Genomic DNA, 12,360 nt, shown 5'->3' on the forward strand with positions numbered 1-12,360 from the left:
ATTGGGAACCGAGGCAACCTTTTGAAATTGTTGAGCTTGCAACAAGAAGGAATCGCATCGTGCCACTTGACATGCTGTGTCTGCACCTTTGTAAAAGTCTGGCTTACAGCAGAATTGCAGACAAGGATTTCCTAAATCATATAGGAAATTCATTTTCTCATGTTAGTAAACAAAATGCTTAGCAGAAAGGGAGATGCCACCATGAATGTTTGAACCCTGGGTCATATAGTTTACTTAGAGTCTCTTCCCAGGTCCATCAGGGTATTGGGTTCAAAGTAAGGCAAAGGTTAGAATCCCAGTGTGGACTAGCAGTGTTTATTTGAGGTTGATGTAAAAACTTTGCTGGGACTTGCACAAGTTGTAAGAAAAGAGTTAGCGTCATTGACATTGTGGTGAAAGCTCAGCAAAAGCAGCCACCTTTGTAGCTGTAAACAGTCAAGGGCAGGGATTGAATGATAAGCATGAGTGAGGAAGCACAGGCTTTTGCAAAGTCTCCGAGGACATTTACAACAAGAGGAGCAAATACTCTACAGAAGTGACAAGAACAGAGCTCAACGACCACGAAGGGACTCAAACCCTCAATCTTCTGATCCGAAGTCAGACGCCTTATCCATTAGGCCACGCGGTCTCATGCCTCTTTATGAAGAAACCATTTTCCACTGGAAACAGCCACCGCATAGGAAAAGACGCTCAAGGAGCACAAAGGATTTCATTTGTTAGAGCAGGCACATGACATTGCTGTCTAAGGTATTGCAGTGATCCAAAATGGCAGTTTGATGAGTGTTTTCAGAGAAAAAAACATGACTTGCAGTGTTCATGAAGTCTTCTAGGCTAAGTTTGTGGTTGTCTCTTCTCTGTTAAGTATAGTCATTGTGCCAGCTGCATGGGTACGTAGTGCACCGCTTGTCAGGATGGCCGAGTGGTCTAAGGCGCCAGACTCAAGAGGCTTCTCTTCCCTTCTCATGGGCCTTCTGGTCTCCGAATGGAGGCGTGGGTTCAAATCCCACTTCTGACAGAGCTTTTTCACTTTGTCCATCATGGCACATTGGTCAGGCCTGCCAAAACAAGCTCTTGGGTCTTTTCATTTACTAGGCTCTTCAAAGGGCCTTCTCAACAGCAACCTCACATGGACTTTTTGAAAATCTCGCAGAAAAGGAACAAGGCCGACTTTTTTCTACAAGCTTTCTAACACACGTTTTACAAACTGACAAATTCCATCCCCTTTGGCACACCTACAGTCATATGGGTTAGCTCATCTTCTCTTCTAGTTCACTTCATCAGGATCAGAAGCTTTGGAGGCAATTTGTTTTGCTAAATCTTAAAAGGTTAGTGTACAGGTAAAGTGACAAATATGTAAGGAGACCGAACTCAGGAGATAGGTTTTGGCAATAACTTACAGGTCTTCCCTGTATGTTCTGACCTTTGGTGAAAGAGGTGGGGTTATTCCCTCTTCTGACAAGACTCATTTGTTGAAATTTCAACGGACCCTTCCTTGAAAAGAGTTCAGGTTGCAAGAAAACCAATTGCAGTGTTCCATTTGCGGTGTGGATCATATCTTTTCAGAGGAAATGACAGACATACTTTCCAAATTTCAGGCAAGAACTCTTCATATAAATTGGGAACCGAGGCAACCTTTTGAAATTGTTGAGCTTGCAACAAGAAGGAATCGCATCGTGCCACTTGACATGCTGTGTCTGCACCTTTGTAAAAGTCTGGCTTACAGCAGAATTGCAGACAAGGATTTCCTAAATCATATAGGAAATTAATTTTCTCATGTTAGTAAACAAAATGCTTAGCAGAAAGGGAGATGCCACCATGAATGTTTGAACCCTGGGTCATATAGTTTACTTAGAGTCTCTTCCCAGGTCTATCAGGGTATTGGGTTCAAAGTAAGGCAAAGGTTAGAATCCCAGTGTGGACTAGCAGTGTTTATTTGAGGTTGATGTAAAAACTTTGCTGGGACTTGCACAAGTTGTAAGAAAAGAGTTAGCGTCATTGACATTGTGGTGAAAGCTCAGCAAAAGCAGCCACCTTTGTAGCTGTAAACAGTCAAGGGCAGGGATTGAATGATAAGCATGAGTGAGGAAGCACAGGCTTTTGCAAAGTCTCCGAGGACATTTACAACAAGAGGAGCAAATACTCTACAGAAGTGACAAGAACAGAGCTCAACGACCACGAAGGGACTCAAACCCTCAATCTTCTGATCCGAAGTCAGACGCCTTATCCATTAGGCCACGCGGTCTCATGCCTCTTTATGAAGAAACCATTTTCCACTGGAAACAGCCACCGCATAGGAAAAGACGCTCAAGGAGCACAAAGGATTTCATTTGTTAGAGCAGGCACATGACATTGCTGTCTAAGGTATTGCAGTGATCCAAAATGGCAGTTTGATGAGTGTTTTCAGAGAAAAAAACATGCCTTGCAGTGTTCATGAAGTCTTCTAGGCTAAGTTTGTGGTTGTCTCTTCTCTGTTAAGTATAGTCATTGTGCCAGCTGCATGGGTACATAGTACACCGCTTGTCAGGATGGCCGAGTGGTCTAAGGCGCCAGACTCAAGAGGCTTCTCTTCCCTTCTCATGGGCCTTCTGGTCTCCGAATGGAGGCGTGGGTTCAAATCCCACTTCTGACAGAGCTTTTCACTTTGTCCATCATGGCACATTGGTCAGGCCTGCCAAAACAAGCTCTTGGGTCTTTTCATTTACTAGGCTCTTCAAAGGGCCTTCTCAACAGCAACCTCACATGGACTTTTTGAAAATCTCGCAGAAAAGGAACAAGGCCGACTTTTTTCTACAAGCTTTCTAACACACGTTTTACAAACTGACAAATTCCATCCCCTTTGGCACACCTACAGTCATATGGGTTAGCTCATCTTCTCTTCTAGTTCACTTCATCAGGATCAGAAGCTTTGGAGGCAATTTGTTTTGCTAAATCTTAAAAGGTTAGTGTACAGGTAAAGTGACAAATATGTAAGGAGACCGAACTCAGGAGATAGGTTTTGGCAATAACTTACAGGTCTTCCCTGTATGTTCTGACCTTTGGTGAAAGAGGTGGGGTTATTCCCTCTTCTGACAAGACTCATTTGTTGAAATTTCAACGGACCCTTCCTTGAAAAGAGTTCAGGTTGCAAGAAAACCAATTGCAGTGTTCCATTTGCGGTGTGGATCATATCTTTTCAGAGGAAATGACAGACATACTTTCCAAATTTCAGGCAAGAACTCTTCATATAAATTGGGAACCGAGGCAACCTTTTGAAATTGTTGAGCTTGCAACAAGAAGGAATCGCATCGTGCCACTTGACATGCTGTGTCTGCACCTTTGTAAAAGTCTGGCTTACAGCAGAATTGCAGACAAGGATTTCCTAAATCATATAGGAAATTAATTTTCTCATGTTAGTAAACAAAATGCTTAGCAGAAAGGGAGATGCCACCATGAATGTTTGAACCCTGGGTCATATAGTTTACTTAGAGTCTCTTCCAAGGTCCATCAGGGTATTGGGTTCAAAGTAAGGCAAAGGTTAGAATCCCAGTGTGGACTAGCAGTGTTTATTTGAGGTTGATGTAAAAACTTTGCTGGGACTTGCACAAGTTGTAAGAAAAGAGTTAGCGTCATTGACATTGTGGTGAAAGCTCAGCAAAAGCAGCCACCTTTGTAGCTGTAAACAGTCAAGGGCAGGGATTGAATGATAAGCATGAGTGAGGAAGCACAGGCTTTTGCAAAGTCTCCGAGGACATTTACAACAAGAGGAGCAAATACTCTACAGAAGTGACAAGAACAGAACTCAACGACCAGGAAGGGACTCGAACCCTCAATCTTCTGATCCGAAGTCAGACGCCTTATCCATTAGGCCACACGGTCTCATGCCTCTTTATGAAGAAACCATTTTCCACTGGAAACAGCCACCGCATAGGAAAAGACGCTCAAGGAGCACAAAGGATTTCATTTGTTAGAGCAGGCACATGACATTGCTGTCTAAGGTATTGCAGTGATCCAAAATGGCAGTTTGATGAGTGTTTTCAGAGAAAAAAACATGCCTTGCAGTGTTCATGAAGTCTTCTAGGCTAAGTTTGTGGTTGTCTCTTCTCTGTTAAGTATAGTCATTGTGCCAGCTGCATGGGTACATAGTGCACCGCTTGTCAGGATGGCCGAGTGGTCTAAGGCGCCAGACTCAAGAGGCTTCTCTTCCCTTCTCATGGGCCTTCTGGTCTCCGAATGGAGGCGTGGGTTCAAATCCCACTTCTGACAGAGCTTTTTCACTTTGTCCATCATGGCACATTGGTCAGGCCTGCCAAAACAAGCTCTTGGGTCTTTTTATTTACTAGGCTCTTCAAAGGGCCTTCTCAACAGCAACCTCACATGGACTTTTGGAAAATCTCGCAGAAAAGGAACAAGGCCGACTTTTTTCTACAAGCTTTCTAACACACGTTTTACAAACTGACAAATTCCATCCCCTTTGGCACACCTACAGTCATATGGGCAGGGCCGGGCCGAGGCATAGGCTGGAGAGGCTCCAGCCTCAGGGCGCAGTGTAGGAGGGGGCGCACAATTCATTCAGCTGTCATTCCTAATTGTGTTTGAAGCAGAAAGAAATAAGAAAAGGGGATACATAGCAGTGACTGCAAGCCAGATAACTAGATATTAAGGTGTTGGGGAGGTTGTGGGCCCTGTGGCACCTCTTAGTCTAATAGCAATCAGTGTGTGACGGCTGGGGTGGCAGGGATGGAGGGGCGCACTTTGGTGTCTCAGCCTTGGGTGCTGGAGGACCTTGTCCCGGCTCTGCATATGGGTTAGCTCATCTTCTCTTCTAGTTCACTTCATCAGGATCAGAAGCTTTGGAGGCAATTTGTTTTGCTAAATCTTAAAAGGTTAGTGTACAGGTAAAGTGACAAATATGTAAGGAGACCGAACTCAGGAGATAGGTTTTGGCAATAACTTACAGGTCTTCCCTGTATGTTCTGACCTTTGGTGAAAGAGGTGGGGTTATTCCCTCTTCTGACAAGACTCATTTGTTGAAATTTCAACGGACCCTTCCTTGAAAAGAGTTCAGGTTGCAAGAAAACCAATTGCAGTGTTCCATTTGCGGTGTGGATCATATCTTTTCAGAGGAAATGACAGACATACTTTCCAAATTTCAGGCAAGAACTCTTCATATAAATTGGGAACCGAGGCAACCTTTTGAAATTGTTGAGCTTGCAACAAGAAGGAATCGCATCGTGCCACTTGACATGCTGTGTCTGCACCTTTGTAAAAGTCTGGCTTACAGCAGAATTGCAGACAAGGATTTCCTAAATCATATAGGAAATTAATTTTCTCATGTTAGTAAACAAAATGCTTAGCAGAAAGGGAGATGCCACCATGAATGTTTGAACCCTGGGTCATATAGTTTACTTAGAGTCTCTTCCCAGGTCTATCAGGGTATTGGGTTCAAAGTAAAGCAAAGGTTAGAATCCCAGTGTGGACTAGCAGTGTTTATTTGAGGTTGATGTAAAAACTTTGCTGGGACTTGCACAAGTTGTAAGAAAAGAGTTAGCGTCATTGACATTGTGGTGAAAGCTCAGCAAAAGCAGCCACCTTTGTAGCTGTAAACAGTCAAGGGCAGGGATTGAATGATAAGCATGAGTGAGGAAGCACAGGCTTTTGCAAAGTCTCCGAGGACATTTACAACAAGAGGAGCAAATACTCTACAGAAGTGACAAGAACAGAGCTCAACGACCACAAAGGGACTCGAACCCTCAATCTTCTGATCCGAAGTCAGACGCCTTATCCATTAGGCCACGCGGTCTCATGCCTCTTTATGAAGAAACCATTTTCCACTGGAAACAGCCACCGCATAGGAAAAGACGCTCAAGGAGCACAAAGGATTTCATTTGTTAGAGCAGGCACATGACATTGCTGTCTAAGGTATTGCAGTGATCCAAAATGGCAGTTTGATGAGTGTTTTCAGAGAAAAAAACATGCCTTGCAGTGTTCATGAAGTCTTCTAGGCTAAGTTTGTGGTTGTCTCTTCTCTATTAAGTATAGTCATTGTGCCAGCTGCATGGGTACATAGTACACAGCTTGTCAGGATGGCCGAGTGGTCTAAGGCGCCAGACTCAAGAGGCTTCTCTTCCCTTCTCATGGGCCTTCTGGTCTCCGAATGGAGGCGTGGGTTCAAATCCCACTTCTGACAGAGCTTTTCACTTTGTCCATCATGGCACATTGGTCAGGCCTGCCAAAACAAGCTCTTGGGTCTTTTCATTTACTAGGCTCTTCAAAGGGCCTTCTCAACAGCAACCTCACATGGACTTTTTGAAAATCTCGCAGAAAAGGAACAAGGCCGACTTTTTTCTACAAGCTTTCTAACACACGTTTTACAAACTGACAAATTCCATCCCCTTTGGCACACCTACAGTCATATGGGTTAGCTCATCTTCTCTTCTAGTTCACTTCATCAGGATCAGAAGCTTTGGAGGCAATTTGTTTTGCTAAATCTTAAAAGGTTAGTGTACAGGTAAAGTGACAAATATGTAAGGAGACCGAACTCAGGAGATAGGTTTTGGCAATAACTTACAGGTCTTCCCTGTATGTTCTGACCTTTGGTGAAAGAGGTGGGGTTATTCCCTCTTCTGACAAGACTCATTTGTTGAAATTTCAACGGACCCTTCCTTGAAAAGAGTTCAGGTTGCAAGAAAACCAATTGCAGTGTTCCATTTGCGGTGTGGATCATATCTTTTCAGAGGAAATGACAGACATACTTTCCAAATTTCAGGCAAGAACTCTTCATATAAATTGGGAACCGAGGCAACCTTTTGAAATTGTTGAGCTTGCAACAAGAAGGAATCGCATCGTGCCACTTGCCATGCTGTGTCTGCACCTTTGTAAAAGTCTGGCTTACAGCAGAATTGCAGACAAGGATTTCCTAAATCATATAGGAAATTAATTTTCTCATGTTAGTAAACAAAATGCTTAGCAGAAAGGGAGTTGCCACCATGAATGTTTGAACCCTGGGTCATATAGTTTACTTAGAGTCTCTTCCAAGGTCCATCAGGGTATTGGGTTCAAAGTAAGGCAGAGGTTAGAATCCCAGTGTGGACTAGCAGTGTTTATTTGAGGTTGATGTAAAAACTTTGCTGGGACTTGCACAAGTTGTAAGAAAAGAGTTAGCGTCATTGACATTGTGGTGAAAGCTCAGCAAAAGCAGCCACCTTTGTAGCTGTAAACAGTCAAGGGCAGGGATTGAATGATAAGCATGAGTGAGGAAGCACAGGCTTTTGCAAAGTCTCCGAGGACATTTACAACAAGAGGAGCAAATACTCTACAGAAGTGACAAGAACAGAACTCAACAACCAGGAAGGGACTCGAACCCTCAACCTTCTGATCCGAAGTCAGACGCCTTAACCATTAGGCCACGCGGTCTCATGCCTCTTTATGAAGAAACCATTTTCCACTGGAAACAGCCACCGCATAGGAAAAGACGCTCAAGGAGCACAAAGGATTTCATTTGTTAGAGCAGGCACATGACATTGCTGTCTAAGGTATTGCAGTGATCCAAAATGGCAGTTTGATGAGTGTTTTCAGAGAAAAAAACATGCCTTGCAGTGTTCATGAAGTCTTCTAGGCTAAGTTTGTGGTTGTCTCTTCTCTGTTAAGTATAGTCATTGTGCCAGCTGCATGGGTACATAGTGCACCGCTTGTCAGGATGGCCGAGTGGTCTAAGGCGCCAGACTCAAGAGGCTTCTCTTCCCTTCTCATGGGCCTTCTGGTCTCCGAATGGAGGCGTGGGTTCAAATCCCACTTCTGACAGAGCTTTTTCACTTTGTCCATCATGGCACATTGGTCAGGCCTGCCAAAACAAGCTCTTGGGTCTTTTCATTTACTAGGCTCTTCAAAGGGCCTTCTCAACAGCAACCTCACATGGACTTTTGGAAAATCTCGCAGAAAAGGAACAAGGCCGACTTTTTTCTACAAGCTTTCTAACACACGTTTTACAAACTGACAAATTCCATCCCCTTTGGCACACCTACAGTCATATGGGTTAGCTCATCTTCTCTTCTAGTTCACTTCATCAGGATCAGAAGCTTTGGAGGCAATATGTTTTGCTAAATCTTAAAAGGTTAGTGTACAGGTAAAGTGACAAATATGTAAGGAGACCGAACTCAGGAGATAGGTTTTGGCAATAACTTACAGGTCTTCCCTGTATGTTCTGACCTTTGGTGAAAGAGGTGGGGTTATTCCCTCTTCTGACAAGACTCATTTGTTGAAATTTCAACGGACCCTTCCTTGAAAAGAGTTCAGGTTGCAAGAAAACCAATTGCAGTGTTCCATTTGCGGTGTGGATCATATCTTTTCAGAGGAAATGACAGACATACTTTCCAAATTTCAGGCAAGAACTCTTCATATAAATTGGGAACCGAGGCAACCTTTTGAAATTGTTGAGCTTGCAACAAGAAGGAATCGCATCGTGACACTTGACATGCTGTGTCTGCACCTTTGTAAAAGTCTGGCTTACAGCAGAATTGCAGACAAGGATTTCCTAAATCATATAGGAAATTAATTTTCTCATGTTAGTAAACAAAATGCTTAGCAGAAAGGGAGATGCCACCATGAATGTTTGAACCCTGGGTCATATAGTTTACTTAGAGTCTCTTCCAAGGTCCATCAGGGTATTGGGTTCAAAGTAAGGCAAAGGTTAGAATCCCAGTGTGGACTAGCAGTGTTTATTTGAGGTTGATGTAAAAACTTTGCTGGGACTTGCACAAGTTGTAAGAAAAGAGTTAGCGTCATTGACATTGTGGTGAAAGCTCAGCAAAAGCAGCCACCTTTGTAGCTGTAAACAGTCAAGGGCAGGGATTGAATGATAAGCATGAGTGAGGAAGCACAGGCTTTTGCAAAGTCTCCGAGGACATTTACAACAAGAGGAGCAAATACTCTACAGAAGTGACAAGAACAGAACTCAACGACCAGGAAGGGACTCGAACCCTCAATCTTCTGATCCGAAGTCAGACGCCTTATCCATTAGGCCACGCGGTCTCATGCCTCTTTATGAAGAAGAAACCATTTTCCACTGGAAACAGCCACCGCATAGGAAAAGACGCTCAAGGAGCACAAAGGATTTCATTTGTTAGAGCAGGCACATGACATTGCTGTCTAAGGTATTGCAGTGATCCAAAATGGCAGTTTGATGAGTGTTTTCAGAGAAAAAAACATGCCTTGCAGTGTTCATGAAGTCTTCTAGGCTAAGTTTGTGGTTGTCTCTTCTCTGTTAAGTATAGTCATTGTGCCAGCTGCATGGGTACATAGTGCACCGCTTGTCAGGATGGCCGAGTGGTCTAAGGCGCCAGACTCAAGAGGCTTCTCTTCCCTTCTCATGGGCCTTCTGGTCTCCGAATGGAGGCGTGGGTTCAAATCCCACTTCTGACAGAGCTTTTTCACTTTGTCCATCATGGCACATTGGTCAGGCCTGCCAAAACAAGCTCTTGGGTCTTTTCATTTACTAGGCTCTTCAAAGGGCCTTCTCAACAGCAACCTCACATGGACTTTTTGAAAATCTCGCAGAAAAGGAACAAGGCCGACTTTTTTCTACAAGCTTTCTAACACACGTTTTACAAACTGACAAATTCCATCCCCTTTGGCACACCTACAGTCATATGGGTTAGCTCATCTTCTCTTCTAGTTCACTTCATCAGGATCAGAAGCTTTGGAGGCAATTTGTTTTGCTAAATCTTAAAAGGTTAGTGTACAGGTAAAGTGACAAATATGTAAGGAGACCGAACTCAGGAGATAGGTTTTGGCAATAACTTACAGGTCTTCCCTGTATGTTCTGACCTTTGGTGAAAGAGGTGGGGTTATTCCCTCTTCTGACAAGACTCATTTGTTGAAATTTCAACGGACCCTTCCTTGAAAAGAGTTCAGGTTGCAAGAAAACCAATTGCAGTGTTCCATTTGCGGTGTGGATCATATCTTTTCAGAGGAAATGACAGACATACTTTCCAAATTTCAGGCAAGAACTCTTCATATAAATTGGGAACCGAGGCAACCTTTTGAAATTGTTGAGCTTGCAACAAGAAGGAATCGCATCGTGCCACTTGACATGCTGTGTCTGCACCTTTGTAAAAGTCTGGCTTACAGCAGAATTGCAGACAAGGATTTCCTAAATCATATAGGAAATTAATTTTCTCATGTTAGTAAACAAAATGCTTAGCAGAAAGGGAGATGCCACCATGAATGTTTGAACCCTGGGTCATATAGTTTACTTAGAGTCTCTTCCAAGGTCCATCAGGGTATTGGGTTCAAAGTAAGGCAAAGGTTAGAATCCCAGTGTGGACTAGCAGTGTTTATTTGAGGTTGATGTAAAAACTTTGCTGGGACTTGCACAAGTTGTAAGAAAAGAGTTAGCGTCATTGACATTGTGGTGAAAGCTCAGCAAAAGCAGCCACCTTTGTAGCTGTAAACAGTCAAGGGCAGGGATTGAATGATAAGCATGAGTGAGGAAGCACAGGCTTTTGCAAAGTCTCCGAGGACATTTACAACAAGAGGAGCAAATACTCTACAGAAGTGACAAGAACAGAACTCAACGACCAGGAAGGGACTCGAACCCTCAATCTTCTGATCCGAAGTCAGACGCCTTATCCATTAGGCCACGCGGTCTCATGCCTCTTTATGAAGAAGAAACCATTTTCCACTGGAAACAGCCACCGCATAGGAAAAGACGCTCAAGGAGCACAAAGGATTTCATTTGTTAGAGCAGGCACATGACATTGCTGTCTAAGGTATTGCAGTGATCCAAAATGGCAGTTTGATGAGTGTTTTCAGATAAAAAAACATGCCTTGCAGTGTTCATGAAGTCTTCTAGGCTAAGTTTGTGGTTGTCTCTTCTCTGTTAAGTATAGTCATTGTGCCAGCTGCATGGGTACATAGTGCACCGCTTGTCAGGATGGCCGAGTGGTCTAAGGCACCAGACTCAAGAGGCTTCTCTTCCCTTCTCATGGGCCTTCTGGTCTCCGAATGGAGGCGTGGGTTCAAATCCCACTTCTGACAGAGCTTTTTCACTTTGTCCATCATGGCACATTGGTCAGGCCTGCCAAAACAAGCTCTTGGGTCTTTTCATTTACTAGGCTCTTCAAAGGGCCTTCTCAACAGCAACCTCACATGGACTTTTTGAAAATCTCGCAGAAAAGGAACAAGGCCGACTTTTTTCTACAAGCTTTCTAACACACGTTTTACAAACTGACAAATTCCATCCCCTTTGGCACACCTACAGTCATATGGGTTAGCTCATCTTCTCTTCTAGTTCACTTCATCAGGATCAGAAGCTTTGGAGGCAATTTGTTTTGCTAAATCTTAAAAGGTTAGTGTACAGGTAAAGTGACAAATATGTAAGGAGACCGAACTCAGGAGATAGGTTTTGGCAATAACTTACAGGTCTTCCCTGTATGTTCTGACCTTTGGTGAAAGAGGTGGGGTTATTCCCTCTTCTGACAAGACTCATTTGTTGAAATTTCAACGGACCCTTCCTTGAAAAGAGTTCAGGTTGCAAGAAAACCAATTGCAGTGTTCCATTTGCGGTGTGGATCATATCTTTTCAGAGGAAATGACAGACATACTTTCCAAATTTCAGGCAAGAACTCTTCATATAAATTGGGAACCGAGGCAACCTTTTGAAATTGTTGAGCTTGCAACAAGAAGGAATCGCATCGTGCCACTTGACATGCTGTGTCTGCACCTTTGTAAAAGTCTGGCTTACAGCAGAATTGCAGACAAGGATTTCCTAAATCATATAGGAAATTAATTTTCTCATGTTAGTAAACAAAATGCTTAGCAGAAAGGGAGATGCCACCATGAATGTTTGAACCCTGGGTCATATAGTTTACTTAGAGTCTCTTCCAAGGTCCATCAGGGTATTGGGTTCAAAGTAAGGCAAAGGTTAGAATCCCAGTGTGGACTAGCAGTGTTTATTTGAGGTTGATGTAAAAACTTTGCTGGGACTTGCACAAGTTGTAAGAAAAGAGTTAGCGTCATTGACATTGTGGTGAAAGCTCAGCAAAAGCAGCCACCTTTGTAGCTGTAAACAGTCAAGGGCAGGGATTGAATGATAAGCATGAGTGAGGAAGCACAGGCTTTTGCAAAGTCTCCGAGGACATTTACAACAAGAGGAGCAAATACTCTACAGAAGTGACAAGAACAAAACTCAACGACCATGAAGGGACTCGAACCCTCAATCTTCTGATCCGAAGTCAGACGCCTTATCCATTAGGCCACGCGGTCTCATGCCTCTTTATGAAGAAACCATTTTCCACTGGAAACAGCCACCGCATAGGAAAAGACGCTCAAGGAGCACAAAGGATTTCATTTGTTAGAGCAGGCACATGACATTGCTGTCTAAGG

The 12,360-nt window shown here is 43.5% G+C and overlaps 15 non-coding genes across 15 annotated transcripts; 7 read left to right on the top strand and 8 right to left on the bottom strand.

Annotated features, from left to right (window-relative positions):
* Positions 1-555: 555 nt before the first annotated feature.
* On the bottom strand, positions 556-628 carry TRNAR-UCG (transfer RNA arginine (anticodon UCG)). The gene has a single exon. It is a non-coding gene; the product is annotated as a tRNA-Arg (tRNA).
* Positions 629-905: 277 nt separating this feature from the next.
* TRNAL-CAA (transfer RNA leucine (anticodon CAA)) lies at positions 906-1,015 on the top strand. Its single transcript has 2 exons — positions 906-943; positions 970-1,015. It is a non-coding gene; the product is annotated as a tRNA-Leu (tRNA).
* Positions 1,016-2,169: 1,154 nt separating this feature from the next.
* TRNAR-UCG (transfer RNA arginine (anticodon UCG)) lies at positions 2,170-2,242 on the bottom strand. Its single transcript has one exon. It is a non-coding gene; the product is annotated as a tRNA-Arg (tRNA).
* A 277-nt stretch (positions 2,243-2,519) lies between these two features.
* On the top strand, positions 2,520-2,629 carry TRNAL-CAA (transfer RNA leucine (anticodon CAA)). Its single transcript has 2 exons — positions 2,520-2,557; positions 2,584-2,629. It is a non-coding gene; the product is annotated as a tRNA-Leu (tRNA).
* Positions 2,630-3,782: 1,153 nt separating this feature from the next.
* Positions 3,783-3,855, bottom strand: TRNAR-UCG (transfer RNA arginine (anticodon UCG)). The gene has a single exon. It is a non-coding gene; the product is annotated as a tRNA-Arg (tRNA).
* Positions 3,856-4,132: 277 nt separating this feature from the next.
* On the top strand, positions 4,133-4,242 carry TRNAL-CAA (transfer RNA leucine (anticodon CAA)). Its single transcript has 2 exons — positions 4,133-4,170; positions 4,197-4,242. It is a non-coding gene; the product is annotated as a tRNA-Leu (tRNA).
* Positions 4,243-5,706: 1,464 nt separating this feature from the next.
* On the bottom strand, positions 5,707-5,779 carry TRNAR-UCG (transfer RNA arginine (anticodon UCG)). Its single transcript has one exon. It is a non-coding gene; the product is annotated as a tRNA-Arg (tRNA).
* A 277-nt stretch (positions 5,780-6,056) lies between these two features.
* Positions 6,057-6,166, top strand: TRNAL-CAA (transfer RNA leucine (anticodon CAA)). The gene is made up of 2 exons: positions 6,057-6,094; positions 6,121-6,166. It is a non-coding gene; the product is annotated as a tRNA-Leu (tRNA).
* A 1,153-nt stretch (positions 6,167-7,319) lies between these two features.
* On the bottom strand, positions 7,320-7,392 carry TRNAR-UCG (transfer RNA arginine (anticodon UCG)). The gene has a single exon. It is a non-coding gene; the product is annotated as a tRNA-Arg (tRNA).
* A 277-nt stretch (positions 7,393-7,669) lies between these two features.
* On the top strand, positions 7,670-7,779 carry TRNAL-CAA (transfer RNA leucine (anticodon CAA)). The gene is made up of 2 exons: positions 7,670-7,707; positions 7,734-7,779. It is a non-coding gene; the product is annotated as a tRNA-Leu (tRNA).
* A 1,154-nt stretch (positions 7,780-8,933) lies between these two features.
* On the bottom strand, positions 8,934-9,006 carry TRNAR-UCG (transfer RNA arginine (anticodon UCG)). Its single transcript has one exon. It is a non-coding gene; the product is annotated as a tRNA-Arg (tRNA).
* A 280-nt stretch (positions 9,007-9,286) lies between these two features.
* On the top strand, positions 9,287-9,396 carry TRNAL-CAA (transfer RNA leucine (anticodon CAA)). Its single transcript has 2 exons — positions 9,287-9,324; positions 9,351-9,396. It is a non-coding gene; the product is annotated as a tRNA-Leu (tRNA).
* A 1,154-nt stretch (positions 9,397-10,550) lies between these two features.
* Positions 10,551-10,623, bottom strand: TRNAR-UCG (transfer RNA arginine (anticodon UCG)). Its single transcript has one exon. It is a non-coding gene; the product is annotated as a tRNA-Arg (tRNA).
* Positions 10,624-10,903: 280 nt separating this feature from the next.
* On the top strand, positions 10,904-11,013 carry TRNAL-CAA (transfer RNA leucine (anticodon CAA)). The gene is made up of 2 exons: positions 10,904-10,941; positions 10,968-11,013. It is a non-coding gene; the product is annotated as a tRNA-Leu (tRNA).
* Positions 11,014-12,167: 1,154 nt separating this feature from the next.
* On the bottom strand, positions 12,168-12,240 carry TRNAR-UCG (transfer RNA arginine (anticodon UCG)). The gene has a single exon. It is a non-coding gene; the product is annotated as a tRNA-Arg (tRNA).
* Between the last annotated feature and the right edge of the window lie 120 nt (positions 12,241-12,360).

Source organism: Hyperolius riggenbachi, chromosome 8 (genome assembly GCF_040937935.1).
Source record: "Hyperolius riggenbachi isolate aHypRig1 chromosome 8, aHypRig1.pri, whole genome shotgun sequence".
In the NCBI taxonomy this organism is placed as follows: Eukaryota; Metazoa; Chordata; class Amphibia; order Anura; family Hyperoliidae; genus Hyperolius; species Hyperolius riggenbachi.